The sequence below is a fragment of the Camellia sinensis genome, chromosome 5 (genome assembly GCF_055761805.1).
Source record: "Camellia sinensis isolate YWXY chromosome 5, ASM5576180v1, whole genome shotgun sequence".
Taxonomy (NCBI): domain Eukaryota; kingdom Viridiplantae; phylum Streptophyta; class Magnoliopsida; order Ericales; family Theaceae; genus Camellia; species Camellia sinensis.
The window spans coordinates 79,263,491-79,276,641 of NC_138965.1; positions in this window are offsets into that span (position 1 = coordinate 79,263,491).

Below are 13,151 nucleotides of genomic sequence, written 5' to 3' on the forward strand. Positions count from 1 at the left end.
GGGGCTGTGGCCACCTTCTTTCTGCATTTAATTTGTTAATTAATTAGAAATTTTGTAATAATTAATTTAGTATTATTTATTCAGACTGTAATATTTATTCGGACCCTCCGAGTGAGGGCAATTGTGTAATAAGTGTGCGTGAGTGTGTGTATGTCTCCCAATCCCATGTCTTTCTTCCCTTTTATTTACTAGCTTTCAATGGTTAGTCTAGGGCATGTTTTCAATTAGCATATAGTACGATAGCATGTTTGCATCCGTTCATCAGTATTGCATGTACCGGGCTCGGCGCATCACGCTAACTGCATAGTATTTCAAATCAAACTTGAATACATGTTATATGTCGCATCTCACATGCCATCTTAGAATAGCCGAGCCTATTGTAGTTGCATCTTGTATGTGTTGCATTAGCCATCTTAACATGAGCTAGGATCATGCAATGATTACTAACTAGCTTTTGTTTTGGCTCGGAGTACTAGGTAAGCTTTTACGCTTTAGCATCTTGCATAAGTGTGAGTGTTTGCCATGACAACATGCTTACCATGAGGCTGCGTGCTTACGTGTTATAACTGCCTGAATGCCTGTGGGTGAAGGTTGGGTTACTTAAATTAGAATAATGCATTGGATGCGAATTTTAAGCCCACTTGAGAGTGGCAAAACCATATTTTCTAAGCCTACTCGAGGGTGGCAAAATCCATGTCTTAGCCTACTCACGGGTAGCAGCATCAAATCATTCTCAAATAAACAGACATGCAATGTTTTGTTCCAACTTAGGTGATTTGGTCTATACTTGTTTGTTGTGCGCATAACATAGTAATTTTAGGCTATTAACCGGAATAAGAATACATAATGCTTTCAAAACAAGATATCACGGTTAGTAGAGGCCGATCTTTGATCGGGCGAGAGGGGGTGCTCATAGCTGACCTTCCCCAATCGTACCAAAGTTCCCGAGCCGAGGCAACTTTGGTGATGACGGACACGTGGCCTTTGGCACCAAGTCAGGGTTTCTTAAATTTTTCAAAATAAAATATTTAGGTGGTGACTCTGTATTTGGCAAAGCAATCCATGTTTGGCACTTCTTTTCTAAAAATCTGTTTTTCTCAAAACGATTTGCCGGATTTAGACTATTTGGTTCAGATTAAGAACCGTGACAATTTGAGAGTCCTGAACTGTAGTAGACCCACAAATGAACAGAACGGGACTTATCCTCTCGGGGCGTTCGAGGGACGTCTACACAAGTCCATCCCGATGGTGAAAGTGGAATGGAAAGAACACTATGGGACGGATGCCACGTAGGAAAAAGAGGATGAAATGCGACTACGCTATCCACATTTGTTTCCCGACGAAGGTAAAATAAGTTTGGAGGACCAAACTTCCTAAAGGGGAGAAGACTGTGATAACCTTGTTCGGTATTATGTTAATTAGTTTTAATTGTGATTGTGGTTATGTGTTTGATATGATCTGGTGTGCTATTTGTACAAATATATGTGGTTTTGAATTTCTATCTGTTCACCGTAGGAAAATCTGTTTGACTCTCTGCTTTGGAAATTAAGTTGAAGGCTCCACAAAACTCGAAATTGACTACACCATTGTGATTGGTGTAATTTTTAGAGCCTACGGTGAAATTTAATTGAAAATTGATTCGGATTAAAATAATCAGATTCAGAATGGCTAATTAAAGCACCATTACTTAATTTTAAGTGATTTAATTAAGGAAGCCTATATATAGGCCAACTTACACTCACACTCATTTGTTTTGAGTTCAAAATCTGAGTTTATACTCTAAGAGAGAGAGAGGGGCCGGATTTAGAGAGAGAAGCGGGGGAGAATTGTGCAATTTTGGCTCAAGGCTTGGAAATTTGAAGTTAAACTCCAAGAACTTAAGTGTTTGAAGCTCCTAGGTGAGTAATCAAACCCTAATTCTTGAGTTGAACTTGTGATTTTGTGAATTCTAGTGATTTGGTAGCTCATGGCAAAGATTTAGTTGAAAATGAAGCTAGAATGTACATGCATGCATGGAATTATCAAAAATAAGCAAGGATTGTATAATCTATCATGTAGTTTGTTAATCATGAAAAATTGAGTTATAGGATCATACACGTAAGCATGATTTGGATGAATTTCATGTGTTTAAGCATCACTTGACCCATTTGAAATGGAATTAGAGTTAAAAGATTGCATGCATGTTTGATTATTGGAGATATGGAGCTCATATGAGGTTTGAAAGCATGAGCCATGATTGCACAAAAATGTTGATTGATTTTGAAGAATTGAACCATGATTTGGAGCAATTGGCCTCATATTGGTTGTGTACTTATAATATATAATGTATTTGCATGTTTTGGAACCAAAATTATGAGTTTTGAACCTTTGGAGGTCGAGTTTGAGCTCAAGAACAAGTTCTGGAAAACCCAGAATTCTTGACCTCCGCTCGAGCGGGGGAACCGCCACTCGAGCGTAAAATACGAGCTCCCAGAATGTTTTGCAGACATGATGTTCGCTCGAGCGGGGAGCTATGTAGAATGACCTTTAGCTCGAGCGTCCGACTTCACGCTCGAGCGTAAAAGTGAGGCAACCAGTACTTTTGCAGACCTTTTGGGTCCACTCGAGCGGGGAAGTCCACGCTCGAGCGGGGGACCCCTGTTTCTGAAATTTTGAAAATGCATTCTGTGCTTCGTTTTCCGTTCTCTTTCACTTCTAAGTACTCTTAGGCATGCATTAAGCATTGTAAATGAGTTAAAAGGATAAGAATGAAGCCTAAAGAGGAATATGTGAATTAAGAGCGGATTGATTTGTTTGTGACCCATTGTGTTCATGGAATGTGTAAGGTCGAGCTCCAAGGCAAATCATCCAGCCGATCACTGTGAGTAATATCTTAATAAAGATATTTTGAGATATGTTGTTTGTCCAACTGCTTATTTCTCTATAAGTATTATGAGTTTGTTGAATTGAATTGTGGACAAATGTTTGCTATGCCATATGGTTGGGCCTAAGGCCGTTCGCTATAAATGAGTGGGCCGAAGGCTGTCTGACATGAATGATAGTCTGACTCGAATAATAGTCTGACATGAATAAAAGAATGAATAGGCCAAAGGCCAGTTTGACATGAATGAAAGAATGAATGGGCCAAAGGCCAGTTTGACATGAATGAAAGAATGAATGGGCCAAAGGCCAGTCTGACTTGAATGGGAGAATGAATGGGCCAAAGGCCGTTTGACATGAATGATACGAATGAATGGGCCAAAGGCCATATGACATGTATGACACGAATGAATTGGGCCCGAGGCCGTATGTTGTGTTTGGAACCGCAGTCACTTGACCTATATTTATATATATATATATATATATGCTAGATAGAAATACGAATTGGGTCCAAGGCCGTTTGAAGCATGTTGTTCTAAATACCGTCTGTGTAACTTCTTTATTTGATATTATTCACTGGGCTTTCGCTCACGCTCATTCATGTATTTGTAGGTGAGCCAAGAGAGGTCCAAACCCAGCCTTAGTGAAGTTTGTGTGGAACAACCAAGGTTCTGAAGAGTCAGCCCTTACGTCTCACGCACGAGACCAGTCTTCGCCCTTTTGTTATCTTGTTTTATTTTGTCATGTTGGCGAGAACTTTGGTTTATGATTGTATATAGTATGATTGGTTGACCTAGACTTGAATGATCTCGTATGTACAAAGCTTTGTGTTAGTACATACTCTTGATGTGAGTTATTAACATGTATATGTGTGGATTGTTATGACGTGCCATATAAGCACAACTCTATGGACAAAAGTTTGAAATTGCTTCCGTTTGGCCCCTTTACTCTATTGAGTTATGTCTGGAATGGTTTGAGGCCGTAGGTAATCCCTTGATTACTGGCCGGTTATGTCCTTAACCCATAGGGGCGGGTTCGGGTCATGACAAAATTCTCAGTATATTACTCAACAAATTACTCCATAAATTCTTAGTGAATTCCAAGAAAATTCTCAGTGAATTCCAAAAAAATTCTCAGTAAATTACTCTGTAAATTATCAGTAAATTAATCAATAAATTCCCATTAAATTCTCAGAAAATTCCTTAGTAAATTCTTAGTAAAATACTCAACATATTACCAGTAAATTCCCCGTAAATTCTTAGTAAATCATAAGTAAACTACTCAGTAAATTCTAAATGAATTCTCAGTTAATTATTCAATAAATTCTCAGTAAATTACTAAGTGCATTACTTAGTAAATTCTCAGCAAATTCTCAGTAAAATACTCAGTAAATTCCTAATAAATTCTCAGAAAATTATTGAGTAAATTACTCAGTAAATTTCTACGTAAATTCTCAGTAAATTACTGAGTAAATTCTCAGTAACTTACTTAGTAAATTTCTAATAAATTCTCCGTAAAGTACTCGTTAAATTGCCAGAAAATTCTCTGTAATTTACTCTGTAAATTCTCCTTAAATTTGAAGTAAATTACGTAGTAAATTGCCCGAAAATTCTTAGTAAATAACTCAGTAAATTCCTTGTAAATTACTATGTAAATTCCCAGTAAATTGTCAAAAAATTACTCAGTAAATTCTCAGCAAATTGTCCCCAAATTCCGAGTAAATTACTCAGTGAATTCTCAATAAATTACTAAGTAAACTCTGAGTAAATTACTCAGTAACTTACTCATTAAATTCCCATTAAATTCTCAGTAAAGTACTCAGTAAATTCTCGGTAAATTCTCAGCAAATTACTTAGTAAATTCCCAGTAAATTCTTAGTAAATTAATTTGTAAATTCTCAGTAAATTACTCAGTACATTGCTCAGTAAATTCACAGTAAATTACTCAGTAAATTCACAGTGAATTGCCAGTAAATTACATAGTAAATTAGTCAGTAAATTTTCAATAAATTCTCAGTAATTTCTCAGTAAATTACTCACTAAATTCTCAATAAATTACTTATTAAATTCTCAGTATATTACTTAGTAAATTCTCATTAAATTTCCAGTAAATTCTCAATAAGTTCTTAAGTAATTTCCCAGTAAATTCTCAATAAATTTCTCAGTAAAATTAATATGTAAATTCCTAGTAAATTCTCCACAAATTACTCAATAAATGCTCATTAAATTACTCTGTAAATTCCCTGTAAATTCTTAGTAAATCATAAGTAAATTACTCATTATATTACTCAGTAAATTCTCAGTGCAGTTCCAGTAAATTACTCAGTAAATTCTCTATAAATTACTTAGTAGATTCCCAGTAAATTCCTAGAAAATTTTCAGCAAATTACTTAGTAAATTCCCAGTAAATTCTCAGTAAATTCCCAATTAATTCTAAGTAAATTACTTTGTAAATTCTCAGAAAATTACTCAGTAAATTGCTTAGTAAATTCCCAATAAATTACTTAGTAAATTCTCTATAAATTACTCAACAAATTGTTAGTAAATTCTCAGTAAATTCCAAATAAATTCTCCGTAAATTACTCAGTAAATTCATAATAAATTACTCAGTAAATTCTCATCAAATTCCCAATAAATTCTTAGAAAATTACTTAGTAAATTACTCAGGAAATTCTCAGTAAATTGTTCAGTAAATTACACAGTAATTTTTTTAGTAAATTACTCAGTAAATTTCTCTGTATATTACTTATTAATTCCCAATAAATTCTCAGTGAATTAATTAGTAAATTACTCAGTAAATTCTTAGTAAATTCCCAGTAAATTATCTAGTAAATTCTCAGTAAATTACTCAGTAAACTCCCAGTAAATTACTCAGTAGATTCTCAATAAATTCCCAGAAAATTACGCAGTAAATTCTCAGTAAATTACTTAGTAAATTCTAAGTAAATTCTCAATAAAATACTCAGTAATATCTCAATAAATTTAAAGTAAATTCTCACTAAATTACTTAGTATATTACTCTCTAAATTCTCAATACATTATCAGTAAATTACTCAATACATTACTCAGTAAATTCCCAGTAAATTATTTAGTAAATTCTCTGTAAATTACTCAATATATTCCCAGTAGCTTACTCAGTAAATTCTCAATAAATTCTCCGTAAAGTACTCAGTAAATTTTCAATAAATTCCAAGTAAATTCTCCATAAAATCTAAGTAAATTACTTAGTAAATTCTCAGTAAATAACCCAATAAATTCCCAGTAAATTACTTAGCAAATTGCTAAGTAATTCTTGATAAATTGCTCAGTAAATTTTCAGTAAATTCTTAATAAATTACTCAATAAATTATCAGTAAATTCTCCCCAAATTTTGAGTAAATTACTCAGTAAATTACTCACTAAATTCCCTAATAAATTCTCAGAAAATTACTTAGTAAATTCTCAGTAAATTCTAAGTAAATTACTCAGTAAATTACTCAACATATTACTCAATAAATTACTTAGTAAATTCTCAGTAAATTCTTAGTAAATTACTTAGTAAATTCTCAATAAATTACTAAGTAAATTACTTAGAAAATTCTCATTAAATTCTCAGTAAAATACTCAATAAATTCTCAGAAAAATTGTTCAGAAATTCCCAGTAAATTCTTAGTAAATTACTCAGAAAATTCTCAGTAAATTATTCATTAAATTCCCAATAAATTAATCAGGAAATTCACAAAAAATTACTCATTAAATTACTAAGTAAATTCTCAATAAATTACGCAATAAATTCTCAGTAACTTGCTCTGTAAATTCCTAGTAAATACTCATAAAATTCTTAGTAAATTCCCAAGAAATTCTAAATAAATTCTCTGTAAATTACTCAGAAAATTCTACGTAAATTACTCAGTAAATTCCTAGCAAATTGTCAACAAATTCTCAGTAAATTACTTAGTAAATTCCCAGCAAATTCTTAGTAAATTCTGAGTAAATTCTCAGTAAATTGCCCATAAATTATCAGTAAATTCTAAGTAAATTCTTAGTAAACTCTTAGTAAATTCTTAATCAATTAGTCAGTAAATTCCCAATAAATTCTTTGTAAATTGCTCAATAAATTACTCAATAAATTCCCTGTAAATTCCCAGTAACTTACTCAGTACATTACTCAATAAATTCCCAGTGAATTCTCAGTAAATTACTAAATAAATTACTCAGTAAATTTTCAGTAAATTCTTAGCAAATTACTCAGTAAATTCTCAGTAAATTACACCGTAAATTCAATGTACATTATGCAGTAAATTCCTAGTAAATTTTCAGTTAATTCCCTGAAAATTACTCAATAAATTTGCAATAAATTACTCAGTCAATTCAAGTAAATTCTCAGTAAATTACTCAATAAATTCTTAGTAATTATTCAGTAAATTCCAAGTAAATTCTCATTAAAATCTTAGTAAATTACTCAATAAATTCTTAGTAATTATTCAGTAAATTCTCATTAAATTCTTAATAAATTACTCAATAAATTGCATAGTAAATTCCAAGTAAATTCTTAGTAAATTACTCAGTAAATTCTCAGTAAATTACGCAGTAAATTCTCAATAAATTCCCATTAAATTACTCAATAAATTCTCAGTAAATTACTTAGTAAATTCCTAGTAAATTCCTAGAAAATTCTTATTAAATTCTCAATAAATTAGTCAGTAAATTGTTAGTAAATTACTCAGAAAATTCTGAGTAAATTCTCAATAAATTCTCATTAAATTACGTGCAAATTCTCAATAAATTACTTTATAAATTGTCAATAAATTACTCAGTAAATTGTTCAGTAAATTCCCAGTAAATTCTTAGTAAATTACTTAGTAAATTACTCATTAAATTACTTAGTAAATTCTCAGTAAATTACGTAGTAACTAGCTCAGTAAATTTGCAGTAAATTCTCAATAAATTCTTTGTAAATTCTACGTAAATTACTCAATAAATTTTCAGTAAATTCTTAGCAAATTGCCAGTAAATTTTTAGTCAATTACACAATAAATTCCAAGTAAATTCTCAGTAAATTCCGTATAAATTCACAATAAATAACTCAGTAAATTACTGAGTAAATTAATCAGTAAATTCCTTGTAAATTCTCAGTAAATTTCTCTGTGAATTCTAAGTAAACTATCTATCAAATTCTGAGTAAATTACTTAGTAAATTACTAATTAAATTATCAGTAAATTACTAAGTAAATTTCAATTAAATTTTCAGTGAATTCTCAGTAAATTACTCAGTACATTACCAGTAAATTTCCCGTAAATTTTCAGTAAATTCTCTGTAAATTCTCAGTAAATTTTCAGTAAATTTCAGTGTATTCTTTGTAAATTCTCAATAATTACCCAGTAAATTTCTAGTAAATTACTCAGTAAATTCCCATTAAATTACATAGTAAATTCCAAGCAAATTCTCTTTAAATAACTCAATAAATTCTTCGTAAATTCTCTGTAAATTACTCAGTAAATTTCTTGTAAATTCTCAATAAATTCCTAGTAAATTTTTAGTAAATTCCCAGTTAATTCTCAGAAAATTTCCAGTAGATTCTCAGTCAATTACTCAGTAAATTGTCAAGATATTCTCTGTAAATTCCCAGGAAATTCTATGTAAATTACTCAGTAAATTATCTATAAATTGTTCTGTAAATTCTCCGTAAATTACTGAGTAAATTACTTAGAAAATTCGCAGCAAATTCCCAAGAAATTCATAGTAAATTACTGAATAAATTCCAAGTAAATTCTCTGCAATTACTCAGTAAATTCTCAGTAAAGTACTCAATAAATTACAAGTAAATTTCCAGTAAATTATTAGGTTCAATACTCAGTAAATTAATCAATAAATTCCCAGCAAATTCTCAGTAAATAACTCAGTGAATTTTGTGTAAATTACTCAGTAAATTCCCAGTAAATTTTCATTAAATTACTTAGTAAATTCCAATTAAATTCTTGACAAATTGCTCAGTAAATTCCTAGCAAATTTTTAGCAAATTCTCTGTAAATTCTAAGAAAATTCTCAATAAATTACTTAGTAAATTTTCAGTAAATCATTCAGTAAATTCTTTGTACTTTACGCAGTAAATTCCAAGAAAATTTTCAGTAAATTCCAAATAAATTACTCTATAAATTCGCAACAAATTACTCAGTAAATTCTAGTAAATTCTCAATAAATTACCTAGTAACTTCCAAGTACATTCTCAGTAATTACTCAATAAATTCGTAATGAATTCTCATTAAATTTTCAGAAAATTCTCAGTAAATTACCTAGTAAATTCTCAGCAAATTTCCATTAAATTACTCAATAAATTTCCAGTAAATTCTCAGTAAATTACTTAGTAAATTCTCAGTAAATTGTTCAATATATTCTCAGTAAATTATTTAGTAACTTTCAACTAAATTCTCAGTAAATTACTTAGAAATTACTCATTAAATTAATAAGTAAATTCTTAGAAAATTACTCAATAAATTCCCAGTAACTTGCTTAGTAAATTCACAGTAAATTCTCGGTAAAGTATTCAGTAAATTCTCAGTACTTTACTCAGTAAATTCTGAGAAAATTCCAAGTAAATTCTCGGTAAATTCTAAGGAAATTACTTAATAAATTCCTAGTAAAATTTCAGTAAATAACTCTGTAAATTCCAAGTAAATTACCAAGTAAATTACTCAGTAAATTCTCCCTAAATTTCGGGTAAATTACTCAGCAAATTGCACAACAAATAAATCAGTAAATTCTCAGTATATTGCTCTATAAATTCTGAGTAAATCACTCAGTAAATTCTAAGTAAATTACTCAGTAAATTCTCAGCAAATTACTCAGTAAATTCCTAGTAAATTCTCAGTAAATTACTTAATAAATTACACAATAAATTCTCAGTAAATTACTTAGTAAATTTCTAGTAATTCTCATTAAATTCTCCGTAATTCTAAGTAAATTTTCAATTAATTACTCAGTAAATTTCTAGTAAATTACTCAATAAATTCCAAATAAATTTTTAGTAAATTACTAAGTAATATCTCAGTAATTACATTGTAAATTCTTAGTAAATTACTCAAGAAATTAATTAGTAAATTACTTAGTAAAATCTTTATACATTACGTAGTAAATTCCCAGTAAATTACTCAGTCAATTCTCAGTAATTACTTAGTAAATTCTCAGTAAATTACTAAGTAAATTTCGTGTAAATTCTCAGTAAATTACTCAGTAAATTCCCAAGAAATTCCCAGAAAATTAATCGGTAAATTCTCAATAAATTTTCAATAAATTACTCTTTAAATTCTTATTAGTAAATTATTTTGTAAATTCTCAGTAAATTTCTGAGAATTTTTCAATAAATTACTTCGCAAATTCTCTGTAAATTCTCAGTAAATTACTGAGTAAATTCCCAGTGAATTACTCAGTAAATTCTCAATAATTTATGGAGTAAATTCCTCATAAATTCTCAGTAAAGTACTTAATAAATCCGTAGCAAATTCTCAGAATTTTATTCATTAAATTCTCCGTAAATTCCAAGTAAATTCTCCGTAAATTCAAAGGAAATTACTCAGTAAATTCACAGTAAAATTTCAGAAAATAACACAATAAATTCCCCATAAATTACTAAGTAAATTCTCAGTAAATTCCCAATAAATTCTCAATAAATTACTTAATAAATTATCTGTAAATTACTGTAAAAATTCTCAGTAAATTACTTAGTAAATTCTACCTAAATTTTGAGTAAATTACTCAGTAAATTCTTAGTAAATTAATCCGTTAATTCTTAATAAATTACTCAGTAAATTATCAGTAAATTCCTAGAAAATTCCTATTAATTCTCCACAAATTCTCCGTAAATTCTCAATAAATTCTTCGTAAATTCTTAGTAAATTATTTAATAAATTCTCCGTACATTACGCATTAAATTCCCAGTAGATTTTCTGTAAATTCCAAGTAAATTACTCAATAAATTTGCAATAAATTACTCACTAGATTCCAGTAAATTCTCAATAATTTGCGTAATAAATTCTCAGTAATTACTCAGTAAATTACTTAATAAAGTCCTAGTAAACTCTCATTAAATTCTTAATAAATTACTCAGTAATTCTCAGTAAATTACTCAGTAAATTCACAGTAAATTATTCTATAAATTTTCAGTAAATTACTTAGTAAATTCTCCATAAATTACTCCATAAATTATAAGCAAATTACTGAGTAAATTCTCCCGAAATTCCGAGTAAATTACTTAGAAAATTACCACTAAATTCTCAGTAAATTCCTCAGTAAATTTCCAATAAATTCTTAATAAATTTATCAATAAATTCTTCGTAAATTCTCAGTAAATTACTCAGTACAATACTTAGTAAATTACTCAGTAAATTATTAGTAAATTACACAGTAAATTCTTAGTATATTACTCCGTAAATTCCCAATAAATTCTCAATAAATTACTTAGTAAATTCTTAGTAAATTAACCAGTAAATTACTCAGTAAATTCTCTGTAAATTCTCAGTAAATTACTCAGTATATTTCCAGTAAATTTTCCAATAAATTCTCGATAAATCACTCAGTAAATTCCCAGTAAATTACTCAGTAAACTTCTAGTAAATTCTCAGCAAATTATAAGTAATTTCTCAGTAAATTCTCAGTAAATTATTCCTTAAACTCCAAGTAAATTACTAAGTAAATTCCTTGTAAATTCTCAATAAATTCTTAGTAAATTACTCAATAAATTCTTAGTAAATTACTCAATAAATTGCCATTAAATTCTCAGTAGATTCCCAATAAATTCCCAGAAAATTCTTAGTAAATTCCCAGCAAATTGTCAGTAAATTACTCAGTAAATTTTCGATAAATTCTCAGTAATCTACATTTGTAAATTCTTAGTAAATTATTCGATAAATTCCCATTAAATTCTCAGTAAAATACTGAGTAAATCATTCAGCAAATTCTCAGTAAATTCTCAATAAATTACTGAGTAAATTCCCAATAAATTCTCAGCAAATTACTCATTAAATTCCCAATAAATTCTCAATAAATTACTCAGTAAATTCTCAATAACTTACTCAGTAAATCAACAATAAATTCTCAAAAAGTACTCAGTAAATTCCCAGAAAATTCTCTGTAAATTATTTAGTACATTACTTAGTAAATTACTCAATAAATTCTAAGTAAATTCTCAGTAAATTACTCAATGAATTCTTAGCAAATTACCGAGTAAATTCCTAGTAAATTTTCAGTAAATTACTCAGTAAATTCCTAATAAATTCTTAGTAAATTCTTAGTAAATTCCTAGTAAATTCTCAATAAAGTACTTAGTTAATTCACAGTAAATTCTCAATAATTTATTTTGTAAATTTTCAGTACATTTTTAGTAAATTTCAGGTAAATTCTACGTAAATTCTAAGGAAATTACTCAGTAAATTTTCAGAAAATTCTCAGTGAGTAACTCAGTAAATTATCAGTAAATTCTCCCCAAATTCGGAGTAAACTACCAATAAATTCCAAGGAAATTGTTCAGAAAATTCTAAGAAAATTACTCAGTAAGTTACTCTAGTAAATTACTTTGTAAATTCTCTGCAAATTACTTAGTAAATTCTCTGTAAATTACTCAGTAAATTCTCCGTAAATTCTCAATAAATTACTCAGAAAACTCTAAGTAAATTCTCAGAAAATTACTCATTAAATATTTAGTAAATTACTCTGTACATTATGCATTAAATTCCTAATAAATTTTCAATAAATTCCTTGTAAATTACTCAATAAATTCACAATAAATTACTCAGTAAATTCTAGTAAATTCTCAGTAAATTAATTAGTAAAGTCCAGTAATTACTCAGTAAATTACTCGGTAAATTCCTAGTAAAATTCTCATTAGATTTTCAGTAAATTCTCAGTAAATTACTTTGTAAATTCTTGTAAATTCATTGTAAATTACTCAGTAATTTAGAAAGTAAATTCTCAGTAAATTACTCTGTAAATTCTCAGTAAATTCCCAGTAAATTACTCCTTAAATTCTCAGTAAATTACTCAATAAATTCTTTCTAAATTCTGAGTAAATTACTTAGTAAATTCTCAATAATTTACTCAGTAAATTACCACTAAATTTTCAGTAAATTACTCAGCAAATTCTCTGTACATTACGCAGTAAAGTCGTAGTAAATTATCAGTAAATTACTTAATAAATTCTCAGTAATTACTTAGTTAAATCTTAGTAATTTTAATTTTCATTAAATTTTAAGTAAATTACTCAGTAAATTCACAGAAAATTCTCAGTAAATTATTTAGTAAATTCTCCAAAAATCACTCAA